Source organism: Chiloscyllium plagiosum, chromosome 4 (genome assembly GCF_004010195.1).
Source record: "Chiloscyllium plagiosum isolate BGI_BamShark_2017 chromosome 4, ASM401019v2, whole genome shotgun sequence".
In the NCBI taxonomy this organism is placed as follows: domain Eukaryota; kingdom Metazoa; phylum Chordata; class Chondrichthyes; order Orectolobiformes; family Hemiscylliidae; genus Chiloscyllium; species Chiloscyllium plagiosum.
Window position 1 is genome coordinate 73484946 of NC_057713.1, and position 25756 is coordinate 73510701.

General features: G+C 40.9%; 1 protein-coding gene across 8 annotated transcripts in view; it reads right to left on the bottom strand.

Annotated features, from left to right (window-relative positions):
- rims2a (regulating synaptic membrane exocytosis 2a) overlaps positions 1-25756 on the bottom strand; it is a 973874-nt gene that overhangs the window by 941247 nt on the left and 6871 nt on the right. For 5 of the 8 annotated variants that reach the window (XM_043688435.1, XM_043688434.1, XM_043688422.1 and 2 more), the window contains exons 1-2: positions 11635-11663; positions 11145-11231 (exon numbers count right to left, since the gene is read on the bottom strand). The exons of the other annotated variants lie outside the window; for them this stretch is intronic. The gene's annotated coding sequence lies outside the window, so the exon portion shown is untranslated. Of the gene's footprint in view, positions 1-11144; positions 11232-11634; positions 11664-25756 lie in introns of those variants that run through there. 8 annotated transcript variants of the gene reach the window in all.

Sequence of the window (25756 nt, forward strand, 5' to 3'; positions counted from 1 at the left end):
TGTGGCATGACTTAGGATGTGTGGCTTGGAAAAGTAGACTCCAAGGCAAGAGTGTAAATGATATGTGGAACTTGTTCAAGGGGCAACTATTGAGTGTCCTTGATAATTATGTACCTGTCAGGCAGGAAGGTAAGGGTCGTGCGAGGGAGCCGTGGTTTAATAAGGAATTGGAATCCCTTGTTAGATGGAAGAGGGCGGCCTATGTAAAGCTGAGGCGTGAAGGTTCAATTGGGGCGATTGAGAGTTATAGGGTAGCCAGGAAGGACCTGAAGAGAGAGCTAAAAGCAGCAAGGAGGGGACATGAAAGGTCCTTAGTAGATAGGATTAGGGAAAACCCTAAGGCTTTCTATAGGTATGTTAGGAATAAAAGAATGACTAGGGTAGAAATAGGTCCAGTCAAGGGTAGTAGTGGGAAGTTGCGTGTGGAGGCTGAAGAGATTGGGGAGACACTGAATGAATACTTTTCGTCAGTATTCAATCAGGAACAGGATATTGTTGTCAATGTGAGTACTGAGTCACAATTAAGTAGAATGGATGGCTTTGAGGTATGTAGAGAAGAGGTGTTGGAAATTCTGGAAAGGGTGAAAATAGATAAGTCTCCTGGGCCTGATGGCATTTATCCTAGGATTCTCTGGGAAGCAATGGAGGAGATTGCAGAGCCATTGGCCTTGATTTTTATGTCCTCGTTGTCTACAGGAGTAGTGCCAGAAGATTGGAGGCTAGCAAATGTGGTTCCCTTGTTCAAGAAGGGGAGTAGAGATAACCCTAGTAACTATAGGCCGGTGAGTCTCATTTCTGTACTGCGCTGTATTCTTCTATGTTCTATGTTCTATGTGGGGTGCTGGAAAAGCACAGCAGGTCAGGCATCTTCCGGCGAGCAGGAAAATCGACATTTCAGGCATAAGCTCTTTCTGATGAACAGACCAGGCAAGGATGGAAATTCCTTCGTCTCAGTAACCCATTGGATTTTTTGACAATCAACAATAAATTCATGGTTTTCATTGGACTCTTAATTCCAGACTTTTATTGAATTTAAGTGCCATTATCAATCTTGGCAGGATTCAAATGCAGGTCCCCAAAACATTACCTGAGTCTCTCAATTATTAATCAAGCGATAATATCATTAAGCCATCACCTCCCCAAAGCAATTGTTTCCTTCTCAATGAAAGAACGAAGGACTGTATATATTAGCGATTCTATTCAAGAAAATAGTGAAATGTTTAGTATTTGAAGCTACCAATTTGACAATCTTTAGATGATTTCCACAGTAAGGCATACCGAAACCTATTTATGACTCTATGCATCAGCAATCAGGAAACAAGTACCTTGACACAACACAGAGGCTCTCAGGCATTACTAAACATTAGAAACAAGTACTGGAGTAACTTGATCATCTTATTCAATGAGGAAGTCCCTATTCCTTTCACAAGGGCATTAAGCTTAGAATAGAGTATTACTGTCAAGGACAATGCTCAGCATCTACTAATCTTCGAATTTATCATTTTAAATACACATTACAAATGTCGGCCTGAGCTTTAACTCCTAAGGAGGGAAGGATTCCTGGTTCTGCAAACTCAGGAGAAAATGCTACCGATGGTTCAATTCATTCCAAGGAGACAGATGTTAAGAAACTTCTGACCCACCTTCCCCAGGAACTGCAAGAAGACAGCCACAGTATTGCTGTTTGTAAAAGCTGGCTGTGGTAAAGGCCAGCCCCATTGATCTGGCACTTGATCACCCACAATCACTCCCCATGCTTCACCCATTCTAACTCCCGTGTTACCTCAAGCCTTCCACCTATGGCCACAAATCCCCTCCATCATGAAAACATATCCCACATCCACCAACCTTTGTCCTTACCTTCCCAACTCATCCAATGTCCACTCGAAGGGTTCTACAGACCAGTGGTAAAATACGATTTAGCACATAGAACTTTTCTTTTGGCCAAGTCTGAGGTTCATTAATCCGTCTTTTTAAAAAAAGGCACAATGTCACAAGGTTAAGGGGAATTTCTCACTTTGTCATACCAGACTTGGCATATCAATCATGTCCCTGTGCAGTTTCTTCTGCTGATTTCAGCTACATCTTACCATGTGTTGTCCCCTGAAGAATTCACCACTTGGGGATTATCTGTTAAAACCAGAACCCTTGCATATAGAGCAACTCTGAAAGACTGCTGTACATCTAGATGAGTACTGGCATTCCAAAGCTGCCAGAGGTGGAAAATGGTGAAGAAGGTAAATTTGGCTCCAGGATTTCCTAACAGTAACCTGGAGGATGGATCGGTCCAGAGAAGCATTCTTTTCCCAGAGAAGGCCAGGCCACTAGACCCTGACAACCTGGTCCAAGGTCCCTGCCAGGGTCAATGCTGTCTCCAGGGTGGGGAGGAACGGTCAACAATGCAGTAAGATGGTCACTGACCTTCTCCACTTCACCAGAATAGTTGCTGCTCTCTTTCCTCTGTTACATCACATTCACTATCTTTACTGCTGCACTCACCTCCCGCAAGGCTTTTGGTGTCTGACTCTCACTGTTGCCTGCAACATCTTCCCTCACTCGCTTTCAGACTCAACTTCTCAGCACTAATCTGACATACCTCCCCGAGTTGCCTTCTTAGTCCCTCAGAACACCTCATCACTTTTTCTCCCCATGCAGGGATGCAGAAATATCCATGTCGTTCCAAAGAAGTAAGGACTGGTTTGTATGCCAGTTCAACTCTGCCATTAACTGCTCGGTCAGTCTCATTTGTTGTGCATCACTTATAACCACTGGCTTCAACTGTGTAGCTCTTTTATTGCCTCACAGGTATAGCCAGTCTTTCCACTAATCTAGTAACCCCAGAAGTGACCTAAAACTTCTGAGAATGAGAGCATGGAGACCTCCTGTATTCCTTTCACCAGCTCAGATAGTCACATCTTGATGGGGACGTTAGCTATGTTAGAACCAGGAGAACCAACTGGTGAGTACATCAGCCCCATGTCTCCACAGCTGGCTGAGAAAGAAACAACCTAGGCCTCTGCTACTCAGATCAGGCACTCGCTCAGCACCACGCAGGGGAAGACCCTGTGATGTGTGCAGAAGTATTTGTCCACATGCACAGGGACAAACAGGTCTGTGGGATGCAATGACCCTCATTATCCAGAAGCTGTATCAGTACAGCAAATCACGTGATGGTCTGGCTGGCTCTGTGGACAGCTTGCAGCTGCACTGCATGCATATGTCCTTTCCCACAGCCTTCATGGCCCAGTGCCAAATAGTAGCCTGCCAAGTTTCAGTCCAGTGACAACCTGCCTTTTTCGACTGATTTTCCTTGAACAGATTAGATAAGCTGACCGTGGCACATCCTCTCAAACAACATGACCTCCAAGACATGAATGGTGCAGGTAGTGTAAAGTGAGTAAGTACTAAGACAGCAAACAACAGCCTTAAGCTTCAGCCTCCAGTCCATGAGTTGAGTGCCTATTCCTGTGTGCAAAGTGTCCCTCCCATGGTCTTTCATCACTAGTTGTCAGTGCACTCTGCAATGCAAGTCAATGCTTCCACAGCACACTACTAGTCCGCTGGTGAGGTGCCAGAATGGTTGTGAAGGATTTCCAGATGCCAACATCCATGGAAGAAGGTTGTTTGCAGCTAAGGATCATGCCCCAGGCTGCAGTTTGGTCGTGGCCAACATGGGGTTCATTCAGAGCAAGTGGTAGGCTGAATCCACCATGTATGCTCACTCAGATTCCTTGACAAGATTTCCTAAAATCAAGCTTGTTTGGGAGTTTAGTAAAATGGAAGGTTGATTATTACTGAGGTGAGTTTTGTCATCAACAATGTATTTATCAAGCCTGAAATCTGTCAGTTGGCAATTTGCCATTGTCTGACAAAGTTAAAAATCACTCAACACCAGGTCCAACAGGTTTATTTGGAAGCACTAGCTTTTGGGGCTCTCCGAAAGCTAGTGCTTCCAAATAAACCTGTTGGACGATAACCTGGTGTTGTGAGATTTTAAATTTGTACATCCCAGTCCAACACCGGCATCTCCAAATCATGACTGTCGAGCAAGCATTTCAACATATCACTTCGGAGAAGAATTAAAGATGGCACAAGTCACTCCTGATGTCGAGATGAACTTTATCAGACTCATCTGATTCTACCATACATCTTGCCATAACCCACATTATTTAGATTCCTATCGGATTACACAGATTGTCGAGTGGTGAATTCTATTAATTAAAAACAATACCGATTACAAACTGATTCACTATATTTAAATATTTATGATACTCATTGTCTCCTTCAACTATGTTATGGACCAGGCCAGACCCCCTCAAAACATTTCAAGAATGTAGCCCAGACCCTACCTTTACGAGTTGTTTTAAGCAGGTGTAATTACAAGATTACCAAATGAAACAAATGCAAAAAAGAACGGAATACCAAAAACTCAACCTATCCGAAAACACAACAGATTATCCCAACTTAATAATGCTGTTCCAATTACTTACAACAATCCCCATCAACGCCCCTTGGCGCAAAAGGTAAAATCAAAGATAGGGTCTTACAGGAGAGATGTCAGAGAGAGGATCAGCAGGGTCCCACTTCTTTGGGTCAAACCAGAGATAAGCTGATTTGGGAGAACTGGCCATTCTCCTTTCATTGTACAAGTGTTTTTTTAAAAAACTTGAAAGCCTTTTTCCTGAGGAAATATCTGTTAGCTATAATCAAATTGGCCCCAAAACCCATTGAAAACCAGACTTTTCAGAATCACTGCATTTATGACCTCTGAAAAGAAAAGCCAAGAACAGCATAACCTTGTTAAAGGAGCAACATCATCACAACTAGTTAATCTGTTGTAAATACAAGCATTTACAAAGATCCACTTCAAAGACCTGATCTGTGTGACTTGTTATATATCTAAAGTTCCTTAAATAAGCAAGTCACATTTACTCAGTGTACAGGTAGTTTTGGGTACACAAAAATGCTCTTGGTAAAGATCAGCTAATTCATGGATGACTTCATTTTTGATCTTCCGATCCTCCTTAACTGCAGGCGCATAATCATCGTTGTGCATTACTTATGATCTCAGCTTTTGTTGTTGCTGGACAAGTCAGACTTCAGACTGATACTTGGCTTGATAGATCTTTTCTATGATTTAACAAGGTGGTCTTTCACTGAAACACATGCTGCTGATCTAGTTATAAAAGTACAAGGAATTTATTACACAAAATAAATGATGAAATAGAATAAACCAAATTATTTACAAGTACACAATTTGAAATATTTCATCGATCTCTATGCTATTAAACACCAGAGTAATTCCCTTCTCTGTCACATCTGTAGTGTTAACTTAACTGTTTTGTACAATTTCTGATCTTGAGAGTTTGACAGCCTCTTACATTAAAGTTAAAAAACTAAAAACCTTTACACTGAAGTAACTACTTCCCAGCGCTTCTGGTCCAACTCCGTTCTTTAGGAGAAGTTGCTTCATGCATCCAACTTCAAATATGACTTCTGTGAGCTGAAACCAATAGTTTTCCAAGCTCTGAGATTTTCCTGCAGGCAAAATAAAATTCCTAATCCTTCTACACTAAAAGCAAGCTAATACTTTTCCAAATTTACTCTGCCCAATCCAAAAACGTTCCCAATGCAAACAAGTCCATATCATCATTCCTGGGAGTCTCTCTCTTATACACAACTCAAAATGGATATGCTACTAGATTGATTTCCAAACTCTAAAGGAAATCATAGAATCCCTAAATGGTATCAACATAAAAATCACTACTATTTCCATGGCTGTGAATTAGCCACAAAAGAACCTGCCCAACCTCATGGATGTCTGTAGTAATGACACACTAACTGTGAGAGCCAGAAAGTTGATTCTGAGGTCAATCAACCTGACAGAGAAAAAAACTAATATTAAATCAACATCCATACTCATGTAACATATGTACAGTCCCTTGCTTTCCCCTACCTAGTCGTCTCAATTTTCTTTTCAACCAGTGGGTGCAGGCCACTGGGATCCATTGCCCCAAGAATGTACAGGGTAAGCATCGCTTTCATCCACTCATGGAAGAAGCTGAAATATTGACAAAGTGACAACACAACACCATGTCAGCTGCATATCACATATTTCACACAGATATTTGATTGCCTTCCCATAAAACGTTTACTATTTGATTGTGAATATCAGAAAGATTCTACAAATTTTCTCTCACTGTTGGCCTTCCAATCACATTTTATGATAACTTTATGCATGTTTTTAAAAGTGGACTAATTCACAGAACATCAAAACAAGGTTTTCAGCGAATGATCCTTAACAGCTAATAGCCTTCTGGAGAAATCAGTGCAAATTGGTACATTTTAAATTGGTACAGTGTAAATTCAACAAAGTAAACAGAATAATGCTCACCACATAAAAAAATGTTTGCACTAAACTAGTCTTATGGTGCTTGAGGGCTCTACTGGAAGCAGTGTTCTTTTGGAGGACACTTCAGGTAAACTGTGTGGGTGGGACGCACACCGAGACGAACATCAACTGTGTCTGGAGGATCATCAACTCGGTGAAAGACGCTCTTTGGACGGTCCGAAACCTGTTGATCTTCCAGCTGAAGGAGCTGACCCCGACTCAGTGTTGCAAACTGGCACATTCCAAGGTCCAGGACGACGCGTTGAGGGACGCGCTGAAGCTTGGGGCACCTGCCGCCAAGGCGCAGTGGGAAAAGATCACCGTGTAACATCTGCCTACCTAAGAACAGGGGCCACCCAGTCATTTGGGCTCCGCTGACGCCTCAGCAGAAGAGCTGGATCGTAAATGTACAGACTTGTATTTAGGAAAAATAAATTTCGATGTCTGTATGTAAAGCAATGTAATGTGTGCACAAGAATGGCATGACCAATTGTATAGAGATCCAAATAATTTTATGAATAAAGTATATTTTGGAAATTAAAACAAAACTGTGCAGCCTATGATCTCTCACCTATTTACAGAAAATCAGGGGCTGCATGGTTGTGGTTCACCTAACTGGTGGCACGGTGGCACAGTGGTTAGCACTGCTGCCTCATAGCGCCGGAGACCCGGGTTCAATTCCTGACTCAGGCGACTGACTGTGTGGAGTTTGCACATTCTCCCCGTGTCTGCGTGGGTTTCCTCCGGGTGCTCCGGTTTCCTCCCACAGTCCAAAGATGTGCAGGTCAGGTGAATTGGCCATGCTAAATTGCCCGTAGTGTTAGGTAAAGGGGTAAATGTTGAGGAATGGGTGGGTTGCACTTAGGCGGGTCGATGTGGACTTGTTGGGCCAAAGGGCCTGTTTACACACTGTAATGTAATCTAATCTAATCTACCCCTTCCAAACAATACGATTGGATTGCATTATCACACTATGCATTAAGTCACTGGGAAGAAGTCTTCACTTGAATTGATGCATTGCTCCAATTTTCACCATGTTATTTTCAGCAATTAAATATTTATGATGATATTGCAATGCATCTCAGGAACACAGTAGTGTCAGCACTTGCAAAGTTACCTTACATAACATTAAATTTGAGGCTTAAACTGTTATGCTCACTGTGCAGAAATATCCTAACACAGAGGAACATGTGTAACGATCTCACGTGTCATTTCGGCTGTCAACCCCTCCCCCATCCCCAGTTAAAAAACAAACTAGCAACATAGAGGTATGACAGTAATGAGCATTTTATTTTGTGGAGATTGAATTCTAAGGATTGCAGTGATGTAGCAAATGATAACCCAAAGATTTAACACAATGGTCTTGATACAGCATTCACTTTGCCTTTATCTTCTCCCAGTGGGCTCATAAAACACATCTTTCACTGTAATCAGACAGGATGAATAGATGCACACTACAAAACTGTAAAAAGGAAAATTTTAAAAGATGCATGTACCCTGTGAGAAATCCAAAAATATTTGCATGAATCACGAATAGCATTTCCAACTTAATTTGCTGGTGACTGAAATCAATGGGAGTATTGCTTCAAAGTTTATCATGTGGTTCCATGAAATGTATTAAAACAGTTGTCTTTTGAAAATAAATAGAAATTACATTGTTCAGTACTGAAAGTCAAATTTCTGGACTGGATGTCTAAAAAACTCTTGTCTGATTTATGTCTTTGAATATCAACTTTTTTTTTCATACTGGCTCCTTTAGTTCGTAGAGGGCCTATTGAATTATTCTTGCTCTAACACCAACACTATTAATAATTGCCAGTGCAAATTCCATGAAGTGACTGAGGGAATAAAGATCATAATGTAGTAGGTAAACTGCATGACAGACATCCACATCAGTGATTACAACGTTGGACATTAGTTGCTGTGACAGGTGATTAGTAAAGTTTTCGGTTCCTAGTCTCAGTAAAGCCCTAGGATAGCAAATGCAACGCTTATCACTAATCAGTGCCAGTTAGGCTTAAACCAGGGTAAGAAGTGGACAATGCTACACATGAGTCGATGGTTTTTTGACATAAAACACACCCAGTCAAAAACTCTGTTCTTCAAACTGATCATCGCATTTATGGAATCTAAAACAAATTTTCTTCATTGCTCATAACATCCGATCAATTATTAATATCTAGGAAGATTTTGTTTTAAACTGCATTATCGGTTCTAATTAAAACATTGAATACACAATAGTTAAAATATACAGATAATGTTTCTGTAAGTGTGTGCATGACACAATGCATTGATAATTTGAGTCATACTCAGTAAGGTCCCAATTTTGATCACTTTGAGTCAGTCAATTTCAAAAGAGGTGCTATCTTTGGTCTCAGTTCCATTGTTAGGGAGTGGGAGACAAATTTCAGAGGATTTGTCATCCTAATCATAGGTGCTGCTGAAAAATGAGAAAGATTGGCTTCAATCAGAATGCCTTACTGTCGAACAGACTTGTTTGTATTTACGGAGAGAGTAGCAATGTCACTGAATTGAAAATCCAGAGGCCTAGGCTAATGCTTTGGAGACAAGTTCAAATCCCACTGTGAATCGAAAACAAATCTCAGTAATGATCAGATCAGACAACTTCACAATTTTTAAAAGGCATCTGGATAGACAAATGATAAGGAAAGGCTTTAGAGAGATATGAGCCAAATGCTGGTCAATGAGACTAGATCAGATTGGTACAGGTTGGCACGGATAATTTGGACCAAAGAGTCTGTTTCCATGCTGTAAGACTCTATGACAATGATTCTACTTACTGTTGTAAAAACCCATCCAGTTCAATCATGTCCTTGAGGAAATCATCTAGCCTAGGGTGGCACAGTAGCTCAGTGGTTCGCACTGATGCCTCACAGCGCCAGGGACCCAGGTTCAATTCCCACCTCGGGCTACTGTGTGGAGTTTGCACATTCTCCCCGTGTCTGCGTGGGTTTCCTCTGGGTGCTCTGATTTCCTCCCACAGTCCAAAGATGTGCAGGTTAGGTGAATTGGCCATGCTAAATTGCCCGTAGTGTTAGGTGCATTAGTCAGGGGTAAATGTAGGGGAATGGGTCTGGATCGGTTGCTCTTTGGAGGGTCGGTGTGGACTTGTTGGGCCGAAGGGCCTGTTTCCACACTGTAGGAAATCTAATCTAATCTACATGTGACTCCATGTCCACTGTACTGTGGTTGGTTCTTCAAAAAAGACCAGAGGAATTTCTCAGTTCATGCACTATCAGGAATCAGCAACAAGATGTTGGTCTTGCCAGTGAAGTTTACATTCCAAATATAAAAGGAAAAAATGTTTACACATGAATAATGGATGCATGGAAATATACTATAGTGCAACAGAACCACATTCCAGCAGAGAGTCAGTGCCTTGGGGGCAGTAGAGGAAAAGTATTTGCATTTATATTGCCCTTTATTCTGTTTCTCAGAAATTGAGAGTTATCATCCCAAACCCCCTCGAATGAGATTGCCCAGAGCAAATACTATTTTATCCTTCTTTGCACATTAGAACACTGAAGGATCAAATATCTATCCAAGACAGAAGTACAGCAATCACTACATTAGCCAAAAATAGATATATTCAATCATGTGCGCTAGATCTCTATGAGTTAGATACTTACTGAACACATCTTGCCACACATTGGTATGTACATGCAGCAATGGCTGAGCATATCTTTTATCAAAAGGTATTTCAAAGAAAAATGGATAAATAAAATCCCCCTATATCAATAGTAAAAACAAAATGAAATAATACCTACCTTTTCAGCAGCACTCATTCTCAGGCTCAGGCATATCTTATTAGCAGACTGAACATCATTATTACAGAAAAGAAATGTTGTGGCCATGTAGAAGAACATTAGCACTGTATATGTGATGTACGTTTTTTTAAAAACCAGGAAAGATCAAATCCAAAGCTAGTAGATACAATATTCAAGTTTCTTCCCCCACACATCTTAATATTCTAGCAATTAGATTTGGATTTTAATTCCTATCACCAGGGTTTGACAAACTGTGGACCTTTCATATCAAAATTAAAATGCTTCAATCCTCAATAAAACATGTGTGTTGTACATAATTATTTCTTAAACAAAACATCAAGGTTATTGCTTTGAGATTCCATCAATTTTAATGTGTTTAAGGCACAAATTAATAATAAAGTAGCATGGATTGTGTATGTAATTTAAATGGTCATGGTCCAAGTAAAAGTCTCATAACAATGACATAATTTGTGCAAGTTTGGAAACTAATTCATTTGATTATTTAGATCTTGCACAACCAACCTATATTATTATAATAGTCATTACAAATATTTAATACTCAGGTCTATTCCATTCAAGATAAGGGCAGCCTACAAGATTCCATAATATGCATCAGGGGAGACAACACCTTCAAAGAACAAAAATACACCACAATTATAATCAAAGTACTAATATCCCACTATTCATCCTCATAGTGTTGCAAGATCTACAAGAGGAGGCAGAATGACTGCTGAACAATTATTTTCCTATGCTATGAAAATGGTATGCAATTGTGAAGTAAAATGTTAAAAATTGGGTAGAAATATATTCAATGGAAAATGGTGCATATATACTCAGTAAGTGGAATCAATGAGTAATAGCTGTATTCTACTTGATCAGTCATGACTTGCCAATGTCACACACTGCCCACTATGAGAGAAAAGGTTAAAAGCACCAAGTTAAACTATGTGCAGCAGCTTACTTACGCCTGGGATTCCTTCTCATTTTGTTGTTTTTGTTGTGGCTGAAGAACGTTATTTACCAGCTCAGTGATCCCACTAAAGGGAAACCACCTGTTCAAATAAGCAAATAATGTGACTGAACAATGAAAGAAGACACTTAACTTTGGCCTCAGTTTCTTTGCACCAAAACAACACAGCCAAGAAAGAAATGCTACAGCCAAATGCGAATGAAAGTTGCAATCAGATCCAGCAAGTAAGGATATAGTAGGGTAATATTATATTAGCTTATGCTTAACCATTCCAAATGCAGGGAGCAGAAAAGCTACAACCATTCTGGATGTGGATGATGTAAGAAGCTGCAGCCAGCTCTCTTACAGCTAATCAGAAAGCAAAATGATGCACTACAACTGCAGCCAGTAAGGTATCAAGAATAGCTAATACCCAGAGGGTGCAGAAAGCACTGGGACAAAACACTGCAATTTCAAGCTCACTACATTCGGAAATTATTACTTACTGTGGCTGTTGAGGTTTTTGTTCTTCTTTGACCCTAAAAAACAAGTTCCAAAACTCAATGCAGGAAAAAGCAGAAATTAAAATTGTAAATCAAACTATTAAGTTTCTTGAAACTTATTTACAGTCCCTAAAATAGCACTGAATTGTCAGATGGGGGAAATCTCAATTTTGTTAATTAAAAGAAGGGCACAGTCTTCCCTCATACTCCATAGCTCACTGCAGTTACACAAGGAAATCACTAGGGGCTCTCAGGTATTTCTCAAAAGCAAACAGGGAAGGTTCCATTCAAGTTCAAGATTGGGGGCATAGGCAAGGGGACAAAATCAGAAAAGGAGCAGTAGATGATGCTGGGGTCACTTTTCTGCCATGCATTTATTCTTTTCAGTGGATATAATGCACCCTTGACAATATATGCAAGATATGGCCCACTTCATTCTTGACTTGTTCATCTTCATGAACTAACTATAATCATTGTGATGGGGGTAGGAATTTCAGAAACTGATCAATGTGAAATCAGAAAACTTTCCACGTGGCAGTCATAAAGCAAGCATTGTTTGCAGGATCTCAAGTGGCACAGTCTCTTGAGACTGAAGTTAGAGCTAAAGCATAACAACTGGCTGCCAAAGCTACCATCTTCCTTCAGCTGGATTTTTAATACTGAACTGCTTACACGTGGATGGGTATCAGCCCATCAGACGTCAGAGATCTTGAAAATTTTACTGGATTGGACTGGGAAATGACTCACTGATATATTTTGTAATTAGGCTGTTCAAATAATTGTGATTAGGGTTGAATCCATTTCTGTAAGTTTTACTGAGAATAGCAAGCATCAAAGGGGATTCCTTGGTCAGAAAAGCAGATAATCAGCCAAAAGAGGTTTAGGACCATCTTGCAGAAGTCATTGAACAATGTTACAAGAATTGGCAAAGGTAACTGTGAAGTCAAAATTTTCTGTTAACTAAGAATTGAGTGGGGTGTTTTGTTGAGATCGCAACACTCTAACAGTATCTTTCAAAGTACTATTTGTTGCTATTATCCCTGCCACTGAAATATTAAATGCAGTGATGAGAATAAAACGAGTGAGGAACATTACCTATCCTCAACAAGTTTCACACTTTTTTTAGGGGAGAAAGTGAGGTCTGCAGATGCTGGAGATCAAAGTTGAAACTTTATTCACACTTTTTTTAAAAAGGCTAATAGAAAATCAGTTTTATGATTTTAAAAACTGCATATTCTGAAAATCAGAAACAAAAATCAAAATACTGCTGGAAAAACTCTTAACTGAAGAAGGGTCACTGGACCTGAAGCATTAACTCTGCTTTCTCTCCATAAGTGCCACCTGACCTGCAGTGTTTTATGATGTTGGTTAAAATAATGGATTGGTGGAGTAATTGCAAACCACTGGTCCAATTGATCGTTTCAAATTTTTGCATCTGCATGCAAGAATCAAACTCATGTCCGTTCACATCAATTGCAACCAACTAAACATACAATCTGAATGACACAGATTTCTAAGGGGACTTGACACTGGCATTGATGAGTGGTCCTCGCCATTTCTTTGGCTGAAGCATTTGGGGCAGTCATTGCCTCCACTGGATTCTGTCCAGTATGAGGAAGGGAGGACAGTAACAAGAATCATAAAATGATACGGAAGTTGGTCATAGGCTCCTTAACAGTAGTTCTACCATAGGACAGAACATTAAACGTGAAGTTATTGCTCTTTGTAACTGAAGTAATGGATGCATTAATCTACTTGTCAACTGGATATATCAAAATTGGTAAAGGTGGTCTAAAAGTTGAATTTGCAGAACTCCTGTGATGCCTTCCCACACTTATTGTGCCTTTGAGCTTTGTTAGTTCACAAAGAACAAGGATCAGTACAACACAAGAACAGGCCCTTTGGCCCACCAAGACAGTGCCAACACATGATGCTTTTCTTAACTAAAAAGCTTTAGTTTCTACACAGTCCTTATCCATCTATTCTCTGCTTATTCGTACAGCTGTCAAGATGACTCTTTAATGCTGCTACTGTAACCACCTCCATCACCTTCTCAAGTAGGGCATTCGAGGCACTTACCACACTGTGTGTAAAGAAAAACCTGCTTCTCACATCTCTTTTAAATTTAGCCCCCTCATCTAAATCTTACGTCCCCTGATAACTGACATTTCTACCCTGGGGAAAAAATGACTCTGACTATCCATGCCTCTTAATTAGCAAGCTTTTATCAGGTCACCTTCACCCTTTGATGTTCAAATGAAAACAAACCAAGTTTGTTCAAACTTTCCTCACAATCAAAGGCAACATTCTAGTAAACTGTTTCTGCACCCTCTACAAAACCTCCACATCCTTCCAGTCATGTGGTGTCCAGAACTGTACACACATTCAAAATGTCGCTGAACTAAGGACCTGCAGCTGCAACATGATTTGCCAAATTTTATACAGTCAGTTCTGATATAACATAATTGTTCCATTCTTGTGCCATCTCCCATTATAAGAAAATCACATAATAGTAGTGCCATTTAATAATCTAATGGGGACGGAATCACATTATAGCCAATGCAGGTAAGGATTTTGGGTTCTACAAATAGTGGCTTAAAATCTTCAATCACATTAAAGCCAATTAGTGTTGAAGAAACACGCACTATACTGGAACCAACTGTACTTTATGCCCCAATGGATGCATGCATGCCATGTGCCTTCTTGACCACCCTATATGCCCAGACCCCTCTGTATGTTGATGTAACTAATGGTTATGCCATTTATTGTCTACTTCCCTCTGCATTAGATCTCCCAAAATGCATCATCTTACAAAGCCTAGATTAACCTCCATCCATCATTTATCCACCCAGATCTCCAGCCTATCCAAATCCTGTTATAGCCTCTGACATTATCCATTCCCACAATCTTTAGTGTCAATTGTATACTTAGTAAATCAAGCCACCCACATTCTCCTCCAAAATAATAATTTACATTCTAAAGAGCAGGTGTCCGAGCACTGATCCTTGTGGAAACCACTCCAATCTGAAAAACACCCTTCTAACGCTATTGTCTTCAATGATGAAATCAGTTCTGTATCCATCTTACCAGCTCACAGCATATTCCATATGACTTCATCTTTTGTAATAGCTTACCATGAAGGATTTTGGCTTTGTTGAAGTCCATATAAACAACACTGTCCCCATAAACCATCTTTGTCAACTTCCTCAAAAAATCTCAATCAAGTTTGTGAAACACGGTTTCCCTGCATATAGCCATTCTGTCTAATACTAATAAGTCTGTATTTTCCCAAATGTCAATAAATTCCATCAGAATGATCTCCGATAATGTCCCCACCACTGATGCAAGGCTTACTAGCCTGCAATTTTCCTTATCATCCTTGTTACCCATAAATCTTTAAAAAATTGAACCACTTTGGCTCTTCCTCAGTCCTCCTTAGCCTCTCCTAACTAGTAAGATACAAAGATTTCATACAAGGCCCCACCAATTTGCTCACCTGCCTCACTCAGCATTCTGGGATAGATCCCATCAGGTCCTGACCACAATGCTTTCCAAAAACACACAATACCACCACATCTTTTATATTGACGTGTCTTAGAATATCGATAAACCCCTGTGGAGACTCACCATCCACCATGTCCTTCTCCTTTATGAATACAGACCTCATTCACTTCTTTCAGCTCCATGCATAAATTCCTTGTTTGATCCTTGAATGGATCTACCTTTTCCATAGCTAACCTCTTGTTCATTATATAAAATATTTAGGGATTTTCCTTAATCCTGTTTGTGAAAGACATATCCTGGCCCCTTTAGCCCTCCTAATTTCGTGTTTCAGTTCTTTCCTGTTCTCTTTGTACTCTTTGAGGGGTCACTGTCCTCTGTTTTCTAAATCTTACTTTTCTCATCGAAGTTTTCCAAATCTTGCCAACCATATCCTTCATTTTTTCAGAACATGCTAATCCTGAACTCTCATCAACTGTCCTTTAAAACATTTCCATGTGCTTGATATTGATTTATCTTCAAACAGCCATCCTCAATCTACATTCCCCAGATCCTGCCTAATATTGTGGCAGTTAGTTTTCCGCCAATGTAGGCCTTTGACGAGAGGACTGTTTTTATTCTTAAATAGATTAGATTAGATTAGTTTAATTACAGTGTGGAAACAGGCCCTTCGGCCCAACAAGTCGACACCGACACGCCGAAGCGTAACCCACCCAGACCCATTCACCTACATTTACCCCTTCACCTAACACTGCGGGCAATTTAGCATGGCCAATTCACCTAACCTGCACATTTTTTGGATTGTGGGAGGAAACCGGAGCATCCGGAGGACACCCACGCAGACACGGGGAGAATGTGCAAACTCCACACAGAGGAATTGAACCCGGGTCTCAGGCGCTGTGAAGCAGCAGTGCTAACCACTGTGCCACCGTGCTGCCCAAGTAATTGAAAAAAACTTACAGAATTACAGTCACTGTTCCCAAAATACTCCACTGTGTAAACTTTGAACACCTAGCTGGCCTCATTCCCCAAAACCAGGTCAAGCATGGCCTATCTAACTGGAATATTTACATATTGTTTAAAAAACTATCCTGGATGCACCTAACGAACCTCCCCCTATCCAAGCCCCTGGCACCAGGCAAGTTCTGGTCAACATAAAAGTTAAATTCACCCAACATGACAACCCTGCTGTTTTCAAAGTTTTCCATAATCTGTCCATATATCTGTTCCTCTATCATCCAAAGTGATTGCATCCTTCCAACTCCTCATATTCCCAAATGGCCCTGCTGATATTTTCCCTTAATGGTGATGCAACTCCCCCACCTCTTCTGCATCCCTCTCTAGTGGGCGGCACGGTGGCACAGTGGTTAGCACTGCTGCCTCGCAGCGCCAGAGACCCGGGTTCAATTCCCGTCTCAGGCGACTGACTGTGTGGAGTTTGCACGTTCTCCCCGTGTCTGCGTGGGTTTCCTCCGGGTGCTCCGGTTTCCTCCCACAGTCCAAAAATGTGCATGTCAGGTGAATTGGCCATGCTAAATTGCCCGTAGTGTTAGGTAAGGGGTAAATGTAGGGGTATGGGTGGGTTACGCTTCGGCGGGTCGGTGTGGACTTGTTGGGCCGAAGGGCCTGTTTCCACACTGTAAAGTAATCTAATCTAATCTAAAGTAATCTAATCTAATCTATCTCACCAGAAATATCCAAATCCTGGAATGTTAAGCTGACAGTCTCGTCCCTCTCTCAACCAAACAGCTAATAGCTTTAAAATCAGTTATCTATATTAATCCAAGCTAAGTTCAGCTGCCTTGTCTGTCATACGTTTCACATTGTAACAAATACACCTCAGAATGCCAGTTCAGTAACCTCTCTGTTCAGCTTACTGGCCTTTCTTTCTGACTCCTCCGAAATAATTTTACTTGTTGACCAATGCTGTGGCTCTTGCCCCACTACCACACCAGTTCAAACCCTCCAACTGGTACTAGTCAGCTAGGATAATGGTGCCCCTCCAGTTTCGTGCAAACTGTCCTCTTCTACAGATCCCACCTTGCCCAGAAAACATCCCAATGATCTTCTTGGAGCTCTCCTCCCAAACCAGATCTTTAGCCACATATTTCATTAAAGTTTTTTTTCCAGTTCCTCCCCTCACTGGCAAGTGGGACAGGAAGTAATCGCGAGATGACAGCCCTGGAGGTCCTGTTTTTCAATTTCCTACCTAACCCTCTGAACTACCTTTGCAGGACCTCATCTATTCATGTCATTGGCACCAATGTGAACCTCTGAATGGTTGATCAATCATATTCCAGTGTATTGGCAATAAAGACTTGTAGTGTATTAGTATAATGTTCAGTCGAGTCAAGGGTAGTTGAACAGTTTGCTCATGCCACTCAACTACAGAGACAAGTTTGTTAATCAATTATATTGTTTTTTATTCAAAAAATAAAGTACTTGTTCACAAGTTTTAAATTCTGCTTTTAAGTATTTTGGATGGTATGTTGAGTGATCTTGATGCATGTCTTGTGACATCATAAGTACATTCTGGATTAGTGGTGCTGGAAGAGCACAGCAGTTCAGGCAGCATCCAAGGAGCAGCGAAATCGATGTTTCGGGCAAAAGCCCTTCATCAGGAATAAAAGTGCAGCCTCACCAGTTTTTAACTCTGCAGTATATCAGAATTTATGCTCTTTCTTTCCTATCATAGCATTTAGCATTTGTAAAGGCCTCCAAACTTTATTCTTTTCACAATTAATTTTCTTTAGATACAATGACTGCAAATCAAAATTTCTGTAATAATGTTTATTTGAAAATCCACATTCAGTCTTGACTTGAACATGATATACAAATAACGTAAACACTTTACATTTAAAATGAAGTAGTTCACATTGAAACATATGACTTAGAAACAGAAAACAAAATCATTTGGCTCTTTAAGACCGACACCATTCAGTAAGATCACAGCGGATTTGGTTGTGCTCCCAGCTCCACAAGACCCCCCCACACCCCCACCCAGATTCTCTTCTGCAGCCTTGAATAAATTTAAGGAACTAGCTTTCACTTGGGAAGAGAACTCCACATTCTAATAACCCTTTCAGGGAAAAGTTTTCTGCCTTATAACAAAGACTTCTTATTCTTATTCTGAAAAATGTACAGCCATATTGACCTCAACCAAATTTAACATATATGTATAAGTATACAAGTGTATTTAATTCAAAGTGTTAGTACAGCAAGTAATTAGGAAAGCTAATAGCATGATATCATTTATTGAGGGGACTTGAATACAAAAGCAGAGAAGTTGTGCTTCAGTTATATAGGGTATATGTGAAACCACATAAGTTATTTTGTATATAGTATTGGTCACCTTACTTGAAGAAAATGCAAATACATTGTCACAACTCACTAGAGTAGCACACTGAAAAAGCAAGCCCCATTATTCTCAGATCCATCATAAAAGTTTAGGATTTTAAAACAAACATGAAATTCCCTAATTTTCAGACCCAAATTGATAAAGATGATGGTCAGATTTCAGAACATAACAAGAATGACCACTTATTACAAGTAATTAGACTGCAGCTACAAGTAAATAGTTACAAGTCATTGGCATAATACACTAAATTAAACTCCAGTTAGAGAAATGTACAGCACGGAAACAGACATTTCGGTCCAACTCGTCCATGCTGACCAGATATCCTAAGTTAATCTCCATTTGGCCTACATCTCTCTAAATCCTTTCTATTCATATGCCCAACCAGATACCTTTTAAATGTTGCAATTGTACCAGCCTCCACCACTTCCTCTGGCACCTCATTCCATACACGCACCACCTTCAGCATGAAACAGTTACCCCTTAGGTCCCTTTTAAATATTTCCCCTCTCACCTTAAACCTCTGCCTTCTAGATTTGGACTCTTCTACCCGAAAAAACCTTGATTATTAACGCTATACATGCCCCATGATTTTATAAACTTCTAACGTCGCCCCTCGGCCTCTGACGTTTCAGGGAAACCACCTATTCAGCCTCTCCTCCAAAAAAACTCATTACATACACAGACTGAAAAAGTTGGCAAAATGTGCACAGATTGAGGGGAAACTGAAAAAACAGCTCAGTATATTTTGATTTTTACTGATCAAAAGGTTTCTTCTCATCCTTCCTTTTCCAACTATTACAACTGAAGAAGTGATAAACTGTCTTGTTCCAGATTTAAAAAAGGTTTTGACTGAAGAAAACAGAACTGCAGACATCTCATCACTTCGCTGTATCTTGCTCCCAGCCGCATGCTGTTCAGTTAACCACACGGTTGATAGCAGTCCAACGGGGCTTTACCATTTATAAAAAGTCACTAGTCCATAGGTCAATCAACCCCATGTTGCCAACCAGAGATCTGTCAGAATACATGATATTCTTGCTTCCAGTTCATCTGCAACCGAAACTTCAATTACATTTTATTTGTGCAGCTCTTTACATGACATTTGCCATGAAGGTCAGGTTAAATGCTTTTTAAAAAAAACTTAGAGCAATCCTTGTAAAACACCGGTTTTAAAACAGTCAACAATTTTTTTTTAAAAAAGACAAAAATAAAAACAGTCTTTTCAGCATTTGAAGCAGATCAAAGAAAGTTCACTAGACTAATACCCGGAAAGGTATTTTGTCAAATGAGGAAAGATTGGAGGGGTTAGTCTGGAAGCTTAGAAGAATAAGAATCAACTTAATTGAAATATACAAGATTGAGAGATGTCTTGAAAGAGTAGATGTGGAAAGGATGTTTCACCTGTCAGAATGTCAAACTAGCAGTTCCTATTTTAAAATGCTGTCATCCATTTAAGATAGAGAATATGGAGAATTATTTCCTCACCACCAAAAATATCTTCCCCTCTACTCCACTGTCAGCATTCTGCAGGGATTGTTCCCCCCTTGTCCTCCCAGTGGACTCTTCCATCACGCCCAACATTTCCTCACTATCCCATGGTACCTTCCGTCCAATCACAAGTGTCAGACTTGTGCTTCACACTGCCTCACAGCATTAGAGACCCAGGTTTGATTCCCACTTTGGGTGACTGGAGTTTGCACATTCTCTCCATGTCTGCATGGGTTTCCCCAACAATCCAAAAATGTGCATGTCAGATGGATTGGCAATGCTGAATTGTCCATTGTGTCCAGGGATGTGTAGATTGGGGAGATTAGCCATGGGAAATAGAGGGTCACAAGGATAAGGTAGGGAGGAGGATCTGGGTAGGATGCTCATCAGATGGTTTGGTGAGTACTTGTTGGGCCAAATGGCTTGTTTCCACACTGTCAAGATTCTATGACGATAATCTGCTCTCTTCTCACAGTCCAAGTTCCCAAATACACCATCTAGGTGAAGCAGTATATTACTTGTATTCATTTCAATCTGTTTACTGTATTTGCTGCTTACAATGCAGTAACCTTTACATTGGTGAGACCAAATGCAAACAATAACTGTGGAACACCTCCACTCTCTCCAGATGAATGACCCTGACTTTCCAATTGCTTGCCACTTCAATACATCATCTTGCTCAAATACTATCAGGTCTGTTCTGGGCCTGCTGCGATGTGTTAATGAAGCGTAATGCAAGCTCAAGGAAGGACACCTCATTTTCCACTTGGAACTTTACATTCTCAAGTCTCAATTTTCAATTCAACCACTTCAGAAACAGTCTGGGACAGGATGAATAGGAATTATGTCCCATTTAGTTGTAGGGTCAATAATGAGAGGGCATAATTTTAACGTGAAAGTTAATGGCTTAGCTGGGATTAAAGGAAAAGCATTTCTACCCAGAGGGTAGTCAGAATCTAGAATGCATTGCCTGGGAGGGTAGTTGAGGCATGAAAAACCTCAATGTTTAAAAAGTACTTCAAAAGAGGACTCAAAATGTTAAAAATTTGAAGTTATGGGCTTCAAATGGTAAATGGGATTAACGTAGATAAATAGACACAGACTCAATGGATCAAAGTAATTCACCTGAGCTGTATGACTCTTGAAATAACTCCAGAAACCACTACCCCATCACAAAGTCACCCTTTACTTCGGCGCAGAGTCCTTGACACTGACCCAGCTCCCTCAGACATAGCTCTCAGAGTGAACAGGATGTCTACCCTCCTTTTTCATTTTTAAAATGTCAGGAAAGGCTCCCTGTTGGATCAGGTTAACATTCCCAGTTAAGGAACTCATTCTGTCTGACCTTCTTACAATCCCTTGCGCCATCCCACTTGGATTTGGAGGACAAAGGCAAGTTCTTTTTTTTTTGTAGTTCCTCCTGAGGTATATCAGCACAGGGACTAGGAGAAAGTGAGGACTGCAGGTGCTGGAGAATCAGTTGAAATGTGTGGTACTGGAAGAAAAAACAGCAGGCTGGCAGCATCCGCGGAGCAGGAGAGTCGAGATTTTGGGCTAGAACCTGACTGACTGACTGCTTTTTCAGCACCACACATTTTAATTCTGACTCTCCAGCATCTGCAGTTATCACTTACTCCTAGTTTTGAAAACCATGCTGTGAAGCCTCTCCTCCTCCATCCACAAGGATCTCAGCGAGCGGCTCTCCCACCACACACCCCACCCCCATCTTCGTTCCCACTTATCCTATTTATCTAGATTAATCCCACTTACCAGCAGTTTGCCCACAGCTTCACCCTCCCCACTGACCTATCACAATCACCTTCTACCTGCATCTACCTTTTGCTATCCCACCTACCATCCCGCCAGCCCTAGCCCCAACCCCCTCCACATTTCTGATGAAGGGCTTATGCTTGAAACAGCGACTCTCCTGCTTCTCGGATGCTGCCTGACCTGCTATGCATTTTCTAGCGCCACACTTTGACCCATATGAGCACATGGTCAGGTTCTTCCAACACTGCCTATGATACAGGCAGTGTAACACGCAGTAGCTCACTACCTGCACCAGGAGCATCTTGGAAGAAATTCATTGTTTTCTTCAGGTGGCAAAGGCGTTGACATCTGCCATGTCCATCCCTGATTCAGAGGTATGTTCACAGGCTCAGACAGAGGGAGAACCCACAGCTTCCAAAACAGTCAGAAAGGCTGTCAATGAGCCAGGTATGTTTGGCTCCTCCACCATTCAAGAGTTTGCAACTTACACATGATCCACGTACTTGTTTGGGACCCATACACATACCCGAACTTTATGCCTCACTGGACCTGACCTCATGTGGAGCATACTTCTTATGCAAGCCAGGGCATTCCCATGGTCCCTACACCAAATATCATCCCCTAAAGTAAAACGGTCTTTCTTGCTTAACGAAGTTTTGTGTCCAACACTTGTGCTCCCGATACCATTCTCCCTCCCCTCTCCCCAGGTCTGGGAAAATCAGATTTAATTTGGAATGAAGTCTTCTCCCCACCATCAACTCTGCTGGAGCTTTCCCTGTAATTGGCGCACGAGGGATGGTCCTACAATCAATTAGGAACTGGGACAGTTTGGTATCTAGTGAAGCTGTCGGTGTAGGCTGTTTCTTTAAGACTGTCTTCAAAGTTTGGATTGTTCTTTCTGAAAGACCATTGGATGGTGGGTGATATGGAGCTGTCCTTATATGTCGAATACCATTTGACCTGAGGAAATACTCAAATTCCCTACTGGTACATAATAGTGTGTTATCTATGATCAACACATCTGGATGTCTGTGTATTGTAAAAGATGTGTACAGTTTTTCTATCATCATCTGCATGTTTGGTCAGCAAATTCCATGTGGATCCAGCCACTTTGAGCGGGTGCCCACATTAATTAAGAACATTGTGCCTGTGGAAAGAACCTGCACAATGTATATCTGAGTCTAGGGTTTACCAGCCATTCCCACAAATGTAGGGGAGTTGCTGGTGGTAATTTTTGTCCTTGGTGGGGCAGTGCCCAGACTACCAATGTAGCTATGTCCACATCCACTCCTGGCTACTAGACAAACATCTCGTCAACATTTTTATTTTGGAAATCCCTGGATGATCCTGGAGTTCTATCAGTATTTGCTGCCAGTTTTTGCTCAGGGCAATCATTATTGCTCCCTAGAATAACATGCCAGCCTCAACTGTGATCTGGCCTTTCTGGGTCCAAAGAAGGTTCTAATTCTGATTGTGACAGCCCTTTGGTTTCCCCATCACCACCAGCTGTTCCAGTTTTACCAGAATCAGTTCTTTCTGCATCCAAAGTTTGATATTGTCAGCTGTCCAAAAATTAAAAACCTTTACAAACACATCCACTGGTGGTAACACCAGTGGTGTATCTGCCAGCAGAAGGTGACTCAATCCATCCATATTTGCTACTTTGTCTCCTGAATGGTTTTCCAACTTGTAGTTATATGCACTTTAATATTACAGCCCACCACCGAATTCGGCCTTAAGTTATAGGCAGCACTGCCTTGCCTTCTAAGTAAATCTAGCAGCGGTTTGTGCTCTATTATTACAAATTTATATCTGGAAAGACATTGGAGGAACTTCCTGGTCCAAATATGACCGCCAAAACCTCCTTCTCTATCTGGACAAATTTATACTTTATATTTGCCAAAGTCCCAGATGCATATACTATTGGGTATTCCTCTCTATTGGGCTATCTATGAGCTAAGGCTACCCTCGTTTTGAAAAGGGGAGGCATTGCATGTCAATACCATATCACACTTGGGATCAGTTTGCCAACACCTTAGCAAATGATAATCTTTCTTCATTTCCCTAAAAGCTATGACTTGGCTATGCGATCATTTCCGAAGCTGACCCTTTTTTTTTATTTTACAGAGTTGATGCAAAGATGCCAGATGGAAGTAAAGGTGTGTATTAGGTTCCTGAAATAATTCACCAACTAAAGGAAAGACCCAAGTTCTGGTTCAGACATGAGAGTTGGGGCACCTTCGATCTCCCTCAGTTTATCTTCCAGCATGTGTAACAATGTCTTGTTGACTCTGTGGCCAAGTAGGCGATTTGGAACACATGCTTCCCTACTAAGGCATACAGCCACCTGGGAGAAACATCTAAGGGCTATGTCCAAGTTCTCGAAGTACTCCTTAATGGTTTTCATTGTTACTAGCTCATCATCCAGTTAAATGGTGACCTGGGATAGAACTTGTAAAATGTTCTTCATTGTCCCCAGAAATATGGCACAGGCTGACGATACCCCAAATGGCAATCATGTATATTGGTAAAACATACTTCTGGGAATCCTCATCTAACCTCAACTGCAAGTATGCATGCCTCATGTCCAGTTTATAATTTCAGTTACATTACACTGTAAACTTTCACTAGAAATTCTGTGTCTTATGATCTTATACTCCACAACCACCTGATGAAGGAGCAGCTCTCCAAAAGCCAGTGCTTCCAAATAAACCTGTTGTTGTGTGATTTTTAACGTTGTACACCCCAGTCCAACACCGGCATCTCCAAATCATGACAGCCTGCCTGCCAGCCAGCTTTGCATATAAATCCTCTGCAAGAGTTTAGATATTTACCCAGCTGCAAAAAAACAATTTACCATTTATTTAAATTTTCTGCAAAGACGAATTGATCAGTCAGGCTTCATAGTAAATATGACTATTGCACCCATCCACAAACTGAACTGATTTGTTGATTCCTTCGCTTTCCAGCCTTCTGATTTCTGCCTCTGCTTTTGTGTGTAAGGCAAACAGCACAGCAAAGACCTAGCAGAATCGTGGAACTGCTTCCTGCTCAATGTGACCCTGGATCCTTCGAAAGTGCCCAGACCATCCTAAAAAACTTCTGGGTATTTAATTAGTACTTCATTCAGGCAGTCATTTTCTAATCAAAATGTTGAACCAATCTAGATAAATCTTTTTCAACAAAATTCATCCTAAAAAGCTTGAGCCTGAGTTTTTTTACTACAATCAGTGGTAAGTGAACCAGCGTCTTCTCAGAAGAGACCAGAACCAAAGTTGTCCCCTTAATCTATAGAGATTGCCCAGTATACATCCCCAGTCCAGCCTAGGTCTTGCACAAATTTAAGGGTTGGAGTCCAGAGCAAATTTTGTTCAAAACCGGTACTGTGATCACTGAAATGGCCACACCTGTATCAATCTCCATTACAACTGAGTGATCATTTAACTATTTGTGATTTAGACACTGCTAAGCAATTTAACTGTTCCAAACCAGATATCGGTGGACTTCGCAGGGTGTGCATTCTCCTAGATGCAAGCCAATCAGTTATCGTATTAAAATCAAGTCTAGTGGGACTCATTTGCCATCTGGATTCCACATCCCAGCAGCAACCACAACAGCTTGTCTATCCAGATCCTAAAGAAAATTTTAAACTGTTGGCTGAGGCTGGCTTTTGTTTTGGATTTTGCTGTGGGCTGACCTAGTGCTTTGACATAGGGTCAGTTAGACTCGAAACGTCACCTCCTTTCTCTCCTTACACATGCTGCCAGACCTGCTGAGATTTTCCTGCATTTTCTCTTTTGGTTTCAGATTCAAGCATCCGCAGTAATTTACTTTTGACCTGGTGTCCCTCTGTTCAGGATATGTCCTGAGTCACACTATGCAATCCCCTTCACTTAAGTGGTTTTCCCCAGCTCAGTAGATCTGGCAAGGATATCCACTTCCATCGAAATACTTTAAACTCATATGCTCCTTTTGCCGTATCTTCTAATGCCAGTCGTATTGCCAGTT